The sequence below is a fragment of the Euphorbia lathyris genome, chromosome 1, assembly GCF_963576675.1.
Source record: "Euphorbia lathyris chromosome 1, ddEupLath1.1, whole genome shotgun sequence".
Lineage (NCBI taxonomy): Eukaryota > Viridiplantae > Streptophyta > Magnoliopsida > Malpighiales > Euphorbiaceae > Euphorbia > Euphorbia lathyris.
Window position 1 is genome coordinate 96131523 of NC_088910.1, and position 18171 is coordinate 96149693.

Genomic DNA, 18171 nt, shown 5'->3' on the forward strand with positions numbered 1-18171 from the left:
ATCAACACATTCCTCAAAGTTCGGCAGCTGCAAGCCTGGTCGAATTCTTTTTCTGGAACTCAAGCTAGAAGAATCTTCATTCTCAACATTACTAAATGGAAAGAGGTTTGAGGCTAAATTATCATCTACCTTCTTTTAGGATATTTACCTTTTTTTTCTTAAGGAGAGTTCGATGTCTCGCAACTTCTTCAATATCAGAACATAAAAGAGAAACTGTATCTTGTAACTTATTAGCAAGTTCCTCTTTTCTTTGCTGTATCAGGAGAAGGAATTCAAGCAATAACTCCTGATCGTATGTCCTTTCTCGGAGCTGTATTTGTGTTTCACATTCATCTAGATTTTTCTTGGTTCATTAAGAAAGTCACTTTGTAACACAAGTTTTATGATGGTAAGCCTCTATAATACTTCTCTAAGACGGGAGAATCTCTAAAATTTCATAACCATGAAAAAACCCTTAGTACTCGTATTAAATTTTATCTCTTATGAAGCAATCTTAGCCATATTTGTGTACAATACCTTCTACAGGCCATAAGTTGAGGCTACTTTTCTCTACATTGCCTAGAGGGCCAATTGTGAATATATCTTTTGAGTCACTTGTTTCAAGATCAAATGAAAATCAATTTTAGGTTTCTATTTGTTCAACCATAAAATTTTAAAGAAGAGAAAAACTAAGAAATACACTATAACTATAGTCTTCAAATAAGACAAAACAATTATGAATCCTAACAGTGAACTACATTGAAGAAGACGAAATAAAAACATTTAAAACTGGAAGAAGGATTGAGATTCTCAGTGCACAATGGCGTGTAACCCAAATAAGGTTCCAAGTGATAAAATTGATTCCTAAGTATACGATTGACACAAACTTTATTAATATCACATGGTTTAGAAATTTGTCTTCATTTGACAACTAACAAGTATACATCTTGCTATGCATTGTTTGGAATCACTGCTAAGCACACTGAACCCTCTATGTGCCACTAGGCATGTCGTCGTCATTATCGTCATATCTCTTGATGAGCTTGCTGCTTCCTTCTCATTACTTGAAGATATTGTTTCAGCCTATTCATAAAACTCAGATAAACAATTAGAAGGAATTTCAATATTTTGTCATAGAACCCAGATGCTCAATGCTTCCACTATTATTGGAGTTGATTACATCAACATATTTGTAATCCTCTACCATACAAAAATAAAAATTACAACTCATAAGAGATTAAACAAAGAGTTATATCAGAACATAGAAAAGAAACAATGTGTATAAAGAGCATTTGATTATGAACCTTACAAGTGTTAAATGCAAGAAGAGCACTTGATGGAGAATTTTCTATTAGACAAAACTTTCAGCTAAAGAAACACATAATTGCCACATTTTTCCCTTAATTACATGAATAAAAGCAGAAGATGTAACCTTACCATATTGAATCCTTGAATTTTCAATATCTCATCAGCCGAAATTGTTTTGTTGATCAGAAGTGGAAGCTGCTGCATAATCATGATAAAATAGGTAGTTGATGCATCAGAGCCTTAATCAAACATCAAAAGCATCCAGTATTACAATTTTCTAACTTTGTAAGCAAATGGTGTAAATGAAAGAAGCCAACAAAACTGAAAGTGAACAAATATCTTCCGAATGAAGCTAATAGTCAGTTCTTTATCTCCATTAGCAATACCATCTTTCATAATCGTCACTCCTTCATAACACAAGGTTAAGCCCATTTTCTTTAAATATTTCAATGTAATACTGCAATTTATCAAGTTTTTCTTTCGAGTATCAAATGGAACTACCATTTTCTGCTAGATAGTGAACCTTATTATGCTGAATACTAATAACCTCTCACAAATTTCTTCCATATCCAAAGCATGTAAAAGAAAAAGAAAAAACGAGTGTGGAACGAACGACGATCGACAACCGAAAAAGAAAAAATGAAACTCAGTTCCAGAGAAGAAATCATTGTCACTCTTCATTGTTCCCTACCCTCTCATCATCGGTCGTTGATCAAATAGATCCCTGGTGCAGTGGATTTCAATGAGAAAAGGGGAAGAGGAAGGAGTCAGCTGGAATATGAGATGTGTTCTCAGTTTTTAGGGTTTTTTTCATTTTATATTTTTATGCCATGTGTATAATTTTTTTTATTAAGTATTAAAATTTATTTTAATGATGTGTAATTTGTTAATTGGTGTTGTATCACTAGTTTGATGATTAGACTACAGTGTTATAAGGGCATTCTGTAATTTGAAAAATATAAGGATACATTTATGTATTTATTTGATATAGGGGCATATATGTTAAAACGGATAAATACAGGGGGCAAATATGTGTATTAACCATTTTTATTTTCTTATGAGCATCCCTTCAAAACAATAGGTTTTTCAAATAAGCTCCTTATTTAAATACTTCTGTAATTCTATATTTATCAATTTATTTTCAAGGTCAACATCATCACCAAAGATTATCTCTACACATTCAATAAATCAACCCATGACCACTCCATTATTTGCAAAGCTGGGATCAACATATGTGTAATAAATATTCAATAGGTATCCCACTAAATGCAATGGACTATCAAGTCGTTCCCGGGGTTTCATATGACAAATTTCAGTGATAGGACAAGAATGAGTTTGTTAATCTTTGTATACTTTTTTAATCTCTTCTCATTTACTCCATCCTTGTCTTCTCCCTCTTCCATTTCTATTCCATCTTCTTCAATAACAACTTTGTCCTTCACTTATTTTTCGAAAACTTTTTTCTTTTCTTAAATTGACCATCTTGAATAGCTTTATCGCATTGACATTCCCCTTGACGTGTGCAATGTGTTGCTTGATTCAGTATATTCAACCACTCATTTGTTTATTAGACAACACATACTTCACTCTATTTGCATTGTTTTTTCAACTTCCACTGCATAGTCCCAACCTATATCACCTGAATTATCCTTCAAATTTGAAATATATTGGATATTTAATTTTGCAGCTGAATTAAATGCAGATGAAGAAATAGTGTTTGTGATACTGCATCAAATTGTACCAAGAAATTAACTATCAAATAAGATAGTTAAATAACTAATAATCTATATTAATTGTTAATCATGTGTTAATTATTAAATATTGTTTTACTATAATTTAATTCAATTGGGAAATGCCCATGGTCATATGATGCAAACAAATGTCAACTGTAAGTTATAAAGATAAAAAAAAATCATGAATATCTTCACTTTTCATGAACCTACAGACATAAATGTTTCAATACAAAAAAATATATCCAAATTATTAGTATTTTTAGTTACAATCTCTTACAAACTTTTCTCTTTAAATGTATCCAAATGATTAGTATTCTTAGTTATAATCTCTTCGAAACTTTTTCTTTAAAATCATATGAAAACAACTTCTCCATTGAAGAAAGAAAACCCGTATTTCCTTCCGTTGAAATCATATAATTAAACATAATATGCAACAAATATACAAATAAAGAATTTGATTTTCAAAATGGAATTACAAACCATATACAACTTAAGTTACAAGAACAAAGTTAATATTAAAGACAATAACATGAACAAAAATCAGCTACCCAACTCAAACCGACCAATTACTGAAAATCAGAGCGTTGTTATAGATTTTAGCTCCAAGATTGATTTTTAAAACATTGATTATAATTATATCAAATAAAAATTTCTAGCTTTTTATTTTTAGCTTGGTTGTATTAACAAGATACATTATCAACGAATTAAATATAAATTTAGTTGTAGAAGTACTTTCTCATTAAGAGGTATTATTGATTAACTCGTGGACAAAATATTATACATATTCTAGTTTGATTGTATTAACAAGATACATTATCAACGAATTAAATATAAATTTAGTTGTAGAAGTACTTTCTCATGAAGAGGTATTATTGATTAGCTCGTGGACAACATATTATACATATTCTAGTTAGTTAGTTTATAAAAAGAATTTATCTTTTTTGTCCATTTTATTTTGTGGTTAAACTCATATGCTTATTTTCTTAAAACTTCTACATGTAAAACTAAAATATAGTAGAAGTTATAAAAAAAATTTCAATTGCAAGTTTTTAGGAGATGAAATAAAACTAGAAGAAAAAAAACTAAAAATTTGTTTTTTTACAATTGTAATTTGCAAGTCACCAAGTTGTGGAACTAAGTTAATAATATCTTTACATGTGCAATTTTTTATTTGCAAGAGCTGGAAAGAATGTGACATGAATTAAAGTAACTTTAGATTGTGGTAACATGTGTCAATTTTGCAACTTGGATAATCAAGGAAAACCTAAATAGTATGTTGAATACTGGTGTTGGTGCTTCTAGTCATTTGAGGTTGAACTATTAGACTTTCTTGGTATCAAAGAAATTATTGTATCATGAGGCAGAACCTTTAATACACCTAATTTAAAAAATTCATATAGAATGTCATGGTAAATATTTGCTTTTATTTTTTTTATCTTAATTGATTTTTCTTATTTGTACACGTGAACTATACTTTCTGCCCATTTTGTAAATGTTAGATATTTAATCTTGATAATAAGAAAATTCTTTGAGTTTGAATCTTAATGGATCTAAACAATAACAAACCATAAATAATTGGAGTAGATAAAAGTTAAACAAATGATAAATCATGTTTTTAAATAGGTGATATAGTTGAAACATATTTTAGATTTGGATTGAATTTTGTTTTGACAAATTGTGAATGTATGCAATGTAAATAGTGTATTTGTTCGTTTATTTTATGAACCTAACAAATGTCATGGTTAATGATAAGATTTTTGATATTGATTATGTTATGATAAAAATATGAAATTGTTCTTTTAGTTCTTTAAATTAAAATGATTATTCTTATCTGGTATTGCAATTAAAATATGGAGTTTTAAGAGAAAAATAAAGTAGAAAATGTTGTTTTGTTTAGGATAACCAACAATAACATGTATAATAATGTTTTTATGAGGCTAAATGACCACTTGTGGTTCTAAGAATTTTATCAATTTTTGTTCTTCCACTTAAAATATTATGGATTTTATAAAATATTTTGTTATCAATTGTTTAGACAAAGTAGATTTCCCATTTTTTCTTTATCTCATTACTGGTTGAAGTCAATCATATGGGGATCCATTTTGTGCCATCTATTTTTTTTTCTATTTCATGCAAACATATCGATTTGTATATTTGACGTTTGTCCTTGTAAATTTTATTAAATTAACCCTCTATTTTTTTGCATAATACTTTTATGTTATTGATTTTGATTTTCTAAATCTATCTACGTAGATAATGGCAACTTGTTGGAGTTTTTTCTAAGATTTTTTTAGAAGTTGGAATATAATATTTATGGTCTTAAGCTAGTATTGTTTCTAAAATTCTCATTATAAGTTTAGTAGTGATGCATGTAGTTACACATTTATTCCATTGTTTGATTGTCTTTGCCTTGAAATATAGATGAGATATAAATACTACTGTTTTAATGAGATTTGGTAACGGGAATGACATGTACCTCTCATTTGCGATACTTCCTTGAGTTGTAGACATATGAATTCTAACATGGGTCGGATGGACTTCAAAGCAATAATTTTATTTAATTGATTCTTATAATATGATATGATAACTGAAAATTGAAGCACGATCGAACTTAGTAAGCAGATGATATTGTCCCAACTATAAAATATGTTGGAAAACTTTAATAAGAGAATCGTCGAACTCTCTATAAATTCCTCACAAGGAAACCACACAAATGAAAAGTGTATATAAAAAGATATTTTTTTTCATTGTTCGGTAATTGGTTCTATTTCATTATTGTAAATGATTATATAGGGATAAAGTCATAAAGGAATTCAAGTTGCACAATGAAGTTGCATATTATCTAATTCTCAACATATGAGACAAATTGAGAGAGAGACTCAAATACATATGGGTGTTCTATTTATCACAAGACTTTTCCAACTAATCAAGCTTTAGGAGGTCACAAACACCGCCACTACGAAGGTCCTGGCAATGGTAAAGATAACAATAACAATAATAATGTAGTCGTAACATCTTCAAAAGGTGGAGCAACGAGGCAGATGCGCGCGGTGGATCTGAATTTGATTTAAACCTATCGGCTTTGTCTAAATTGTGGTCAATCAATTAAGATGAAGAAATGAAAAGTCCTCTGCCTGGGAAGAAATCGAAATATTCATTTCTTAAGCAAGAAATTAATAAACTACAAAGTGTTTCTTAATTAGATAGAATTTATACTTTAATCATTAGGTTAAATTAAACCTAATTAATTAGTATGTTTTCCTTTTTAAATTTGAATTTGGAGTTTGTTAATTACTTTCTCAATTGTGCATATAAATTTTTGAGTTTTTTTAACAGTTGATGATTTATTCATTGATTCTCAACAAATGATGAGAGAGAAATTAATAAACTACAAAGTGTTTCTTAATTAGATAGAATCTACAGTTTGATCATTAGGTTAAATTAAACCTAATTAATTAGTATGTTTTCATTTTTAGATTTGAATTTGGAGTTTGTTAATTACTTTCTCAATTGTGTATAGAAATTTTTGAGATTTTTTTTAAATTGGTGATTTATTCATTGATTCTCAACAAATGTTGAGAGAGATATAATTAGAAGTTGGTAGCACAAAAATTTAAAGATAGTATTGTATTTTTATATTGGTTAAGTGTATTGTGTGTCCTAATTTTCAATTAAAATTGGTCAAATTCACATTGACTGGTAAAATGTAGTAAATTGTCTGCTCATCATTACTTCAGATATATTTTTGGGACAAAATAAAATCTAGGTAGCAAAGTGTGAAGTAGGGTAAAGTTCACATACCATAAGTATAATTTACTCAATTAGAAATTAAGTAAATCAAAGTTTGTACTCTTTTTTTCTTGAGTGAGAAAGTGATTTACTTTTTGAATTCTTTTCGTTTAATCTTTGTCATAAATTGACATTTTTATGTATGATACAATCATTTCTTATTGTTGATTGTTTAGTTACTTGGTTTGAATTCATGGAACTAAAATTGATCTTTCATGTATTGTTAGAGCCTACATTCTACAATATAATATGAATATCAAGTGTAAAAATAAATGAGTTGCACAAGAGGTATAAACATCACTTTTGTCTACACCATTTACTAATGATTTATTATTTGTTAACACACACACACACACACACACACACACATATATATATATATATATATATATATAGGTTGTCAAGTTGCACATTTTTTCTGGCACCACAATCAAGAAAGAAATGACCATAGATCCATCTTGCGGTATTATCTTGGCTTACTTGTGAAATGCTAAAGTTTTTATTCTCGATCATGGTTTTCATATTCATATGTTTATTCCTAATTTTATTGTTTGACATATAGTTAAATGGTTGAAGAGAATTATTGTTACTACTAAATTATGAATAAAGAGTATCATTTTCTCCCCTCCCATATTCATTCTAGGATTATCAAGACAGAGAATAATTATTATTATTAGTAAGACTTTAATGTAAGATCTTTCCCATTTTGATCTTTCCAATAAGATTTAAGAACCTTTTATCGTTTTGTTGATATAAAGAATAATTCATAAAAAATTTGTACCACTAAAAAATGATTTAGCTTGAACAAAACTCATTGCCATATCACAAAGTTTAAGATGAAGAGAAACACACATATAGTAAAATACTCTAGGATACTCTTTTAGTACCCTACTACTTACACCTTTGTATTATCTCTTCATATTAAAACCATTGCCGTAACCCTGCCCTCTTATATTAGTAAAATGAAGTTTCAGATTTTCAATAATATCTTTAGGGCTTGATTGGATGAAGAGTAGAGAATGGTAAATAAAGGAAGGGTGGAGAAGTATAGGGAATGGTAAGTTCTAACCCTTCAAAACCCACCGAATTGGTGGGTTGAAAATTGGATGAAATTTCTTTAAAAAAAAATCTTCAAAACCCCTCCATTACCCTTACCCTTCTATTTTTTTTTTGTGTTCCAAACATAAGTTTGTAAAAACTCTTATTAAACCTTCACCATCTCAAACAAGGGTTTCTATCAACCTTTACTAACTCTTCTCTTATTAACCCCTCTAAACCCCCATCAAATCAAGACCTTAAGTTCAAGGAAAAATGCATTCCCTATTGTTTCAACAACTTTAAAAAATCCAATGAAAAACTTTTCCACTATTATAGGACTCATAGAAACATTAACAAATCTCAGAATAAGACTCATTTGTTCTTCATGACTAACGTCAGGAGTACAATTGTTGAGCGATTTCCGCAAGTGCACGGTTTCGCTTGTAGTAATAAAAATATCGATCCCACAGAGATACGTTTTTTAACGAAAAACTTATTTTTGAATCTTTAATTTCGAACTTGTTAGATTTATAAAATGTAAATAAAAAGTGAAAATTGGATTAATTGAATTTAGGAAATTTATTTGATTGAATTTGAAAACTTTGAGTATTTGAGAATGCTGGAATAAGATTATATATTTAGAATAAATCGATTGTTAGAAAGATCTTCTGATTTTAAGGATGAATTTTACAAAACAGGAACATTTAGAACTTATTAGAAAAATGAATGAATTTGTTCATTTGCATTAAGCAAAGAAAACAACTTAAACTTTGTATTATTATGATGATGAAATAAATGACGGAACCTCTAATTAATTGGCTTTGAACGCGACAAAACCCTTTCGGGATAGTTGCCCTTACTCAAATTAACACTCTTTCGAGATGATAATTTGCCTAAGTGTTCAACAAAGTTTCATTGTAATGATTTTGAATTCAAGTGCATATTAATGAAAACACCAGCCTCACTTATATTGGATTGGTTACCATAAGTGCTGCATAACGATTTGTCGAATAGAACGGACTTTATTAGATGAAATATAAATTGATACAAGTTTACAGAGAATAAGGAGCATCGAGTTCTTCGAGGGCGTGCAAGTGAAGGGCTTGATCGGTTCCGCTTCCTTGGGTTTCCTAGGAGGTTGTCAGGCTCGGGGGCGAACACTTTACTCAATCTTCTCGCTGTAACTTCGTAATAGGGATTCGGTCGGCCACTACCATGATGCAAACTAAAACTGGAACAATGTCTAAACGCTACTGAGTTGTAATTAAACTATAAACAATATGTGTACCTCATCTTGTTTTGTACATAATCTAATTTCTAACTCTCGAAATGTTTTTACTTAGAACTTCGACATAAGTTCTACGCTCTGATTTCTATATCTATATTATAGCATTTCATTACACTTTTTCTCAACAGCAACTCTTTATTTATAGATGTTGAAGGGTTGTGTTTGAAGTGATGTATCCGTTGGTTAAGAGTCATGTCCGTTGTGAAAGGACGTCTTTATCCACTTGAACGAACGCGTTTCTTGGATTTTCAGCATGTGTTAAATGCTCTTGGTGAATTTCTACACTTACCGAGGATAGTAATCCGCGGCCGTGAATGACGTAGCACTGAGCTTGAGCGACGGACGAAGGGGAGAATTGGTTGTACCGCGCGTGTCGCGGCCGCGGGTCTGGGATCCACTGTCGCGGCCCGGCAGGTTTTCTTACTTCTTGCTTTCGTTCGTGTCCTCGACTTGGCGCTTTCGATTTACGTCGTCTTTGACTCCTTTTGTAGGGTTTTTCTTCTGTTTTAGATCCTTTTTCGTTCCTATTTGGATTTTACCAAATATTCAAGTACCTTGCAAGAAAGAAAGATATTCGAAAGTAAAAGTAATCTAAACAGATATAAATAACACAAATTCGTAATAAAAAATGATGTAAATGTTAATGATATTTTAGGTATATTTTGGGCTTAACAAATCTCCACACTTAATCTTTTGCTAGTCCCGAGCAAAATTTCACTGAATTTATTCCTTAACTAATCTCTTTATAAAAAATAAAACATATATCTTTGTGTTTACCTTTTAAATTAGTTAAGCCGAAAAGACTAACTTCACATGGCAAATTTATACGCAAAATATCAAACTAACTTAGTGTAAGTACGATATATCATTCGTCTTGTATTTCAATGTTTAAATTGAAGTATTCGGGACGATGTAAGCACGCATGTTATTGAGTCTTTCATCTCAAGGCCTTTCAAAGCACCAAATTTCTTTTCCCAAACTTGAATTATTAAGTTTTAATTTATTTGCTTAGTTACGCCCGTGATAAGGGTGGTCTCGATCGTAACTTTATATGCATTTGTTTTGTGTTCGCTTAAGAGGTACCGACCATGCCATGAGTGGACGCAATCGTTACTTTAAACTTTAAACACGCTTAATTTTTCTAATTTAAACGTTCCTTTCATACCTCGATTGTGATAAGGGTGGTCGCAACCGTGGCCAAAAGTACGCTTTACTTATTAATTTCTTCCCTTTCATACCTCGATTGTGATAAGGTTGGTCTCAATCGTGGCCAAAAGTTAAGAATACGATTTATTGATTATAACTTGGGAAAAAGAAAATTAGCACATTCATCCTATATTGACTTAAAATTCAACATGTATTATGGCTATAGTTTCCTTAAAAACTTCAATTGGTGTTAATGTAAGACAAAATCAAAACCGAGCTAAAAATTGTTAGTTCAAATTTAATGCCTATAAACCTAATTGAAAATTTAAAATAAGATTTATTGTATCATGAATTTCATGATATGAAATAGAGATTAAAAATAAAGAATTTTTACTTAAATACATTCACTCGAGACAATTTTACTTAAAATCGTGTCGAAGATTTGTGAAAAATATATTTTGAAAAATATTACCCGTATAGAAATATTTATTTCTATCGATAATGATAACCTAAAAATAATCAGAAAAATTTTAACTTATGATATTTATAAATGTAAAAATGATATTTCATAAAAAAAAAATGTTAAGTTTTTTCATTTGTCGCAATATATTTAAAAGTGTTGCAATATATGTTGCATTTGTATTTTGAAAAACAAGCGATGCATACATTCATTCATTCATTCATTTGCATACATTCATTCATTCGTTTGCATACATTCATTCATTCGTTTGCATAAAATGATATATGTATATATCTCCTCCCACACTTAAATTGGACCATGTCCTCATGGGGGCAAAAATGGAGATAAAACACTAAAGATAAAACAAACGGAAATAAACGAAAGATATAGCAAAAACATTCATCATAAAATTAATTAAAACTTAAATTGTACGAAACATAAGAAAGAGAAAAATGTACGAAACTGAAATTGAAATAAGATAAGATAAAAATAAAAGATAAAACCTAAGCATGTGGCGGGGAATCCGGAGGTGTTGGTGAAGTTTCCACGTTGCGGCGTCGGAAAAATGAAAGCATCCGATGCCGAGTTGAACGATGCGCACGCCTCAAAGTATTGAGGTTGTCATTCATCACCATATTGTTCTCCACCAAATCATCAATTCTTAAATTCATTTGACGATTATTTGCATTGATTTGGTTCAAAATCCGCCTTAAATCCACCGGATCATTATCTTGTGTTGCTTGGGCTTGTGGTGCAGCGTCTCCACCATCCTCCGCTCCTTCTTCGTCAGTACCTACATTATGAGAACTAGAAGCACCTCCACCCATAGTGCCACGAAGATGTGCAATACGGGTAGCATACGAAATAAAAACAGGAGGAGCCGCAGAAACCAATAAATGAGCCCACTCAAGTGCCCCAATGTCCAAAACCGGAACATATCCATGGTAGGTGGACATATCAAAAGTAGCCAATTCATCCCGTGCCCCCAAAACAATAGCGGTGATCAAATTACCGAGAGGGACTTGAGTGGTATGAGCCCTCGAAGCACGATACAAATTATCAAAAAGCATTCCAATGCTATCCACCTGCAAACCCTTGAACAAACAATCCCAGACAAACAAATCCCGAACTTGAATCTTGGAACTCTCAACACGACCAAAAAGTGAAAAGCTCAAATACTTGTGAAAGAAGAACACACAATTATCCTTAATTAACTTGCTCGAAGTGTTCTTAGAATCAAAATAAGTTTGGTCAGACAGAGTTTGCCAACAAGAGTTATTATCAAAATCCCGAGGCTTATCATAAAAGTCACTAGTAGGGAAACCAAACATATTACCCATAGCCTCATAATCAACTGTATAGGTAATACCCTTATTTCGAAAAAAATTTCTGTCCTCTTTTTGTTCATCGTCAAAGTAACCAAAAACTCAACCACATACTCTTGAATTTGTGGAAAACGCATAGAAGCAAAAGTTTCCCATCCCAAAGTTTCAATAAAAGCAGTAATTTGTGTAGTGAAGTTCAACTTCCTTACCGAATCAAAGTCAAGAAACTGCATATCCACGAACTTGCGATTGGCGTTTGAAAAGTGCTTGAAACGTCCAACTTCCTCTTCAGAATGAATGTCGAAATAAGCCCCGCAACTAATCCTAAGGCGATTAGCCTCAGTGACAGCCGGTTTGTGTCCAACACGCTTTGCTCTAGGCATGGTTATGGTGTTTATGTGTTATGAATGTTAGGGTTTTAGAGAAAAAGATGAAAAGAGAGAAAAGCTTAAGGTTGAAGATGAAGTAGAATGGTTATGAATTCTTGGAATTGAAAGGTGTAGGTGATTGAAAAGGTTAATTATGAAATTGGGAAGAGTAAAAGTAAGGTATTGGGAAAAGGTAAGAGTAGGGGATTAGTTAAAATTGGAGGTGATGTAAGGTTTGTGTAAGTAATAGGTATATATAGGGTTTGAATAACAAGGTAAATAGTTAGAGTAGGAATAGGAATTGGAATAGGTAGAGTTGAAATAGGAAGAGTAATTAATATAGTTAGAGGTTGAATAGGAAAAGGTGTAAATAGAGGATGAATAGGAAGAAGAATAGGTATAGGTTAAATAGAAAAGGAAAAGGTATAGGAAGAATGGAAAAATAGGTCGAAGACCGGACCTGGAGTGCCTGAATTACGCGTGTCGCGGTCGTGGATGTATATCCGCGGTCGCGGATCGCGTTTTTCAACCAACATATCCTCTGAAATTTGAGAAGAAAAATCTGAAGTTACCGAGAATCCAACATTCGCGGCCGCGAATCGCGCTGGGCAGCGAATCTTGTGTCTGAAATTTTCTGGATTTTTTCTGATGTTATCGTGGAAGCGCATCCGCGGTCGCGGATCACCTCGTGGATACCCAAATTCAGCTTATTTACTTCATTTCGTGCATTTTCTTGATAAATTATATCCTGAACTTCTTGAAAAATGAAATCTGTACTTAAAACATAAATGAAAATCATTAAATGATAAGGAAAACCAAAGGTTTATCCTTATTAATGAAAAAAAAAATAAATAAATGAAAATGCTTTAATTAATGAATGTTAAAATTAGAAATATGAAAGGGTTGGAACTAAAATTAATTGAAACATTTATGTGCATTCATTAAGTTAAGTTAAATGAATCTTATGTTAGGAACTTGAAATTTAATTATTAATCAATTAATTAGTTAATGAAATGATTAAGTTTGCATTTAATTGATTCATTAGTCTAAATTTATGAAATTAAAATGTAACCATATAATCAAAAATAAAGTATAATGCAAAAGAGAAATTTTTATTTATTAACATTTATTTACAAACAAACAAAACACAAGCTATGCTAAAAATTCGTCCCCTTCAATCGGGATTTTCTTAGCCCTATATCGTTCTATTTTCAACTGCACGAAGGCTTGTCGTTCGGGTGCAGAAAGAAAATTTGGTCCTGATCGAAAAACTCGCTTCACTAGACCTTCAAATTCTAAAAATTCATAGTCTAGCATCGGGAAAGATTCAGCATCACTCCAAGGAACAGAAATACTTCCCTTGGTCCCTAGAATTATTCCACATATAATATTCCCGAACCCAACCTTCTTAGCCTTGGATCTAGATGCGGCAACAAGACCTTCCATCATAATTTTTGAAGAATCAACCACGTTGCCTTGAAATATATCGCCAAGGACATAAAGATCAGATTCTTGGACGACACTACTGAACGTGCGACCGAACAGGCTGTGACTCAGAAACTTATGCAAATATAGTATAGAGTTGGAATAGAAAGACTTATTATAGGCAAGTTTTGGGTGGAAAGGCCAGATACCGGTGAGCATTCGCCAAATATCAGTGGACGTCATATCTCTTCCATGATGGCGTTTGGTAGCATCCTTCAAAGGAAAACCAAACCAAGCATGCAATTCAGGATATCCAAAAGTGAAAGTTTTGCCATCCCGACGAAAACTGAGACGTACACGACGCTTGTTAACAAAACGCACAGTGCAGAAAAACTCTAACACCCAGTCTCCAATTATAGGAAACTTCATATCGACAAATCTGGTCCATCCTAGTCGCTCCATGTAACGACTCATATCTTCCTTAATTCCTAATTGATCATTAAGAAAGTCGTCCATGTATAGCATTCCGACAAAGAATGTGTATCGTAGCCTCAAGAAGCGCCTTCCCTCTTCATGATTGAAGATAGGAAAGTTACATCCATAACGCTCTGATATATCCACATGTTTATTGCGTGAAGTAATAACTTTCTTAGATGAAGTGTTTGAGGAAGTCATGATGTTTGGAATGAGTAAGGAAGAAAAGTTATGAACTTAGTGTTTGGATTTTATGAATGGTAAGAAAATCAGAGATAGTTCTGATAGAGATGAAAAAGAAAGTGACAGAAAACTGGACCTCTAGTACCTATATATAAGATCCTAGGACGAAAAGAGGTGTTGTTTTTGAAATGAAAAGGCATGAAACAAACCGTTTAGAAATGAGAAAAACTTAGTGTTTCATTCTGAATAGTTACAACTGCTGAGAAAAGGTTCAATCTGGGCAAAATTTCCCCCGTGTCGCGACTGAGGATGCTGACCCGCGGTCGCGACACGCTGATTTTCCTGCGAAAATCAGTTGTCAAAACTCTAAACTCCTGATCCTCTACCGAGAATCCTCATCCTCTACCGAGAATCCTCATCCTCGGTAAGTTCAGAAATTTTTCCCTTCAATTTTCAATCAGAATTCTCAACTGAGAATCTGAAATCCTCTACAAGTCCAGAAATTTTCCTGACTTCTAGCCATGCCTAAATTCTCAACTGAGAATTTGAAATTCTCTATAAGTCCAGAAATATTTCTACCTCATTAAGAATTTCATATATGTGAATTCTCAATTGAGAATCTGAAATTCTCAACTGAGAATCACTGAATTTTCTAATTTTTATGAAATTCCTAAAAATTAATCATGACTCGAATATATATTTCTATATCTAAAATTCTAAAATGATATAATCTAAAACAAAACAAAAATAAAAATAAAAATAATAAAAGAAAAATGAAATGATTTAAATGTCAGGAAATCTTGTTACGAAACTAGGTCCTATTTCGGAAATATTTTCGTAATAAATTTTGTTAAGTTCCCTACTAGCCCAATATTCTTTGTTGTACCTCAAATGGTTTGGTAACTCTTTAAGTTCTAATTTAGGTGGAACTATTACTGAAGGCGGAACTGGTCCATCTTCTCGAATCAAAGGCTCTGGGTCCTTATCTTCTAATTCTTCACCCATTATAGGTTCTATTATTTCTTCTCTTTGAACAATGTCATTAACACATTCTTCAATTAAATCAAGCTTCATACAAGCGAAATCCTCCATAGGATATTTCATCGCTTGATTCATATCGAACTCGATCTTATCGTCACCTATTCGTAAAACTAATTTTCCTTCCGACACATCAACTAGAGCACGTCCCGTGTTCATGAATGGTCTACCAAAGATTAGCGGAAAATTAGCATCATAAGCAAAATCTAAGATAACAAAATCAGTAGGAAAAATAAATTTGTCAACTTTTACCAAAACGTCTTCAATTATACCATATGGTCTTTTAGTGGATTGATCCGTTAATTGCAAAACCATATTGGTACGCTTGATGTCTTCTTCTAATCCTAATTTCTCAAAAATAGACAATGGCATCAAGTTTATACTAGCTCCTAAATCGCAAAGACAGCTTGGGAATTCCATATTTCCCAAAGTACACGGAATGGTAAAGCATCCGGGATCTTTGAGTTTAGTAGGTAATTTGCTTGATACTATCGAACTACATTCTTCAGAAAGAGAAATGGATGAAATTCCTTCCCAACTAATCTTTTTTGAAATTAAATCTTTCAAGAATTTTCCATAGTTAGGGATTTGCGTAATCGCATCCATGAATGTTAAATTTATATGTAAATTTTTAAGTTTGTCCAAAAATGATAACAGTTGTTTATCATGGTCCTTATTTCGGACCCTGTGTGGAAAAGGTGGCTTTGGTACAAAGGGTTTCGGATTAGAGTCAATTGGTGTATCTTTTTGTTTTAACGTATCTTCTTTGGATTTTGGTAAATCATTTCCAGGTAAAGTTGAATTTCCGGGCATTTCCGGACCTAAATAGTTTTTCCCCGAACGAAGAGTGATAGCCTTAACATGCTCTTTCGGATTTTCTTCCGTTTGGCTGGGAAGACTTCCCTCTTTGCGGGATGGAATTGATTTAGCAAGCTGTCCAATTTGAACCTCCAAATTATGGATGCTAGATGATTGGTTTTTGATAAGCTGATCGAATTTATTTTCGATCCGTTTAAAACCATCGTCTTGATTACTTACCTTTCCATTCATAGCATCTATAAATTTGTCGATTTTTGAAGATAAAGTGCTAATCGTATCTCTTGTTTGATTTTGATAATTGTTTATACGATATTGATTAGCATTTGCATTATTATTATTATTACCATCTTTCCAGTTAAAGTTAGGATGATTTCTCCATCCAGGATTATAAGTATTAGAATAAGGATTAGTAGTTTGGTTTTGTCCTTGGACAAAATTTACCTGTTCTATCTCATTCATACCTTCGTAGTCAATGTCTCTCTGGATCGGATCATTAGGATCGCATGGTGCCATAAATTTATCAATTTTGTGCGATAAGGCAGAAAATTGGGCTTGTAACATTGCTACATGATCAAGATTCATTATACCTTTAACCGATGATGTACATGAGGATGATGGTTTCGCCGTTGGTATATGTCCACGCTCTGCGGGCCACATACTGCTGTTGATTGCCATTTCCTCCAAAAGTTCTCTTGCTTGGGCGGACGTCTTCTTCATAAATAACCCTCCAGACATAGCATCTAATGAACCTCTAGTCGTAGGATTTAATTCATTATAGAATGTCTGCATTAAAAGTGCATCTGGCAATTGGTGGTGTGGGCATAAACGTTGAAGTTCTTTAAAACGTTCCCAAGCTTCATAAAGAGTTTCATTATCATTTTGTGTAAAAGATGTCAACTCTTTGATGACTCTTGCGGTTTTTGCTAAAGGAAAATATTTTTGTAAAAATGCTTGGGCTAATTGGTCCCAAGTTTCAAATGTTGCAGCAGGCATAGAAGTTAACCAAATTTTTGCCTTATCCTTCAAAGTGAAAGGAAAGAGGCGAAGTTTGATTGCTTCGGCTGTTACATCAGTAATTTTAAAAGTGTCACAAATTTCTAAGAAATTTGTCAAATGTGCATTAGGGTTTTCGTTAGGCAATCCGTAAAACGTTACGTTGTTTTGCAACATATTAAGCAAAGCAGGCTTAATTTCAAATTGATTTGCGTTTATACGGGATCTAACTACACTATTAGTTACACCGGCCATTCCTGGCCTAGCATAATCCATAAGTGTCGGTGGATCGGCCATAATTTCTGGCTGGTCTACTTTTGTTTTTAAGGGTGTTTTGTCTTTTTTGTTGTTTTTCTTGTTTTTCTTAAGTGTTCTTTCAATTTCTGGATCAAAAGGATCTGGTGGCGTGCCCGAATTTCGTGAACTGCGCATCAACTTGAAATTGTAACACGAGCCAAACTACCTTCAAAACAAAATTGAAAGCAAATATGTTATAAAACTGAAAATAAATAAAATATAAAAGTTGTATAAAAATAATGTATAAACCTAGATTCGAAAATAAAATACGAAAAATAAAAATTTTGTCAAAAATTTTGGCGTATCCCCGGCAACGGCGCCAAAAACTTGTTGAGCGATTTCCGCAAGTGCACGGTTTCGCTTGTAGTAATAAAAATATCGATCCCACAGAGATACGTTTTTTAACAAAAAACTTATTTTTGAATCTTTAATTTCGAACTTGTTAGATTTATAAAATGTAAATAAAAAGTGAAAATTGGATTAATTGAATTTAGGAAATTTATTTGAT

The 18171-nt window shown here is 32.1% G+C and overlaps 1 non-coding gene across 1 annotated transcript; it reads left to right on the top strand.

Moving 5' to 3' along the window:
* Nucleotides 1-17178: 17178 nt before the first annotated feature.
* Nucleotides 17179-17285, top strand: LOC136215917 (small nucleolar RNA R71). The gene has a single exon (XR_010682919.1). It is a non-coding gene; the product is annotated as a small nucleolar RNA R71 (small nucleolar RNA).
* The last annotated feature ends 886 nt before the right edge of the window (nucleotides 17286-18171 follow it).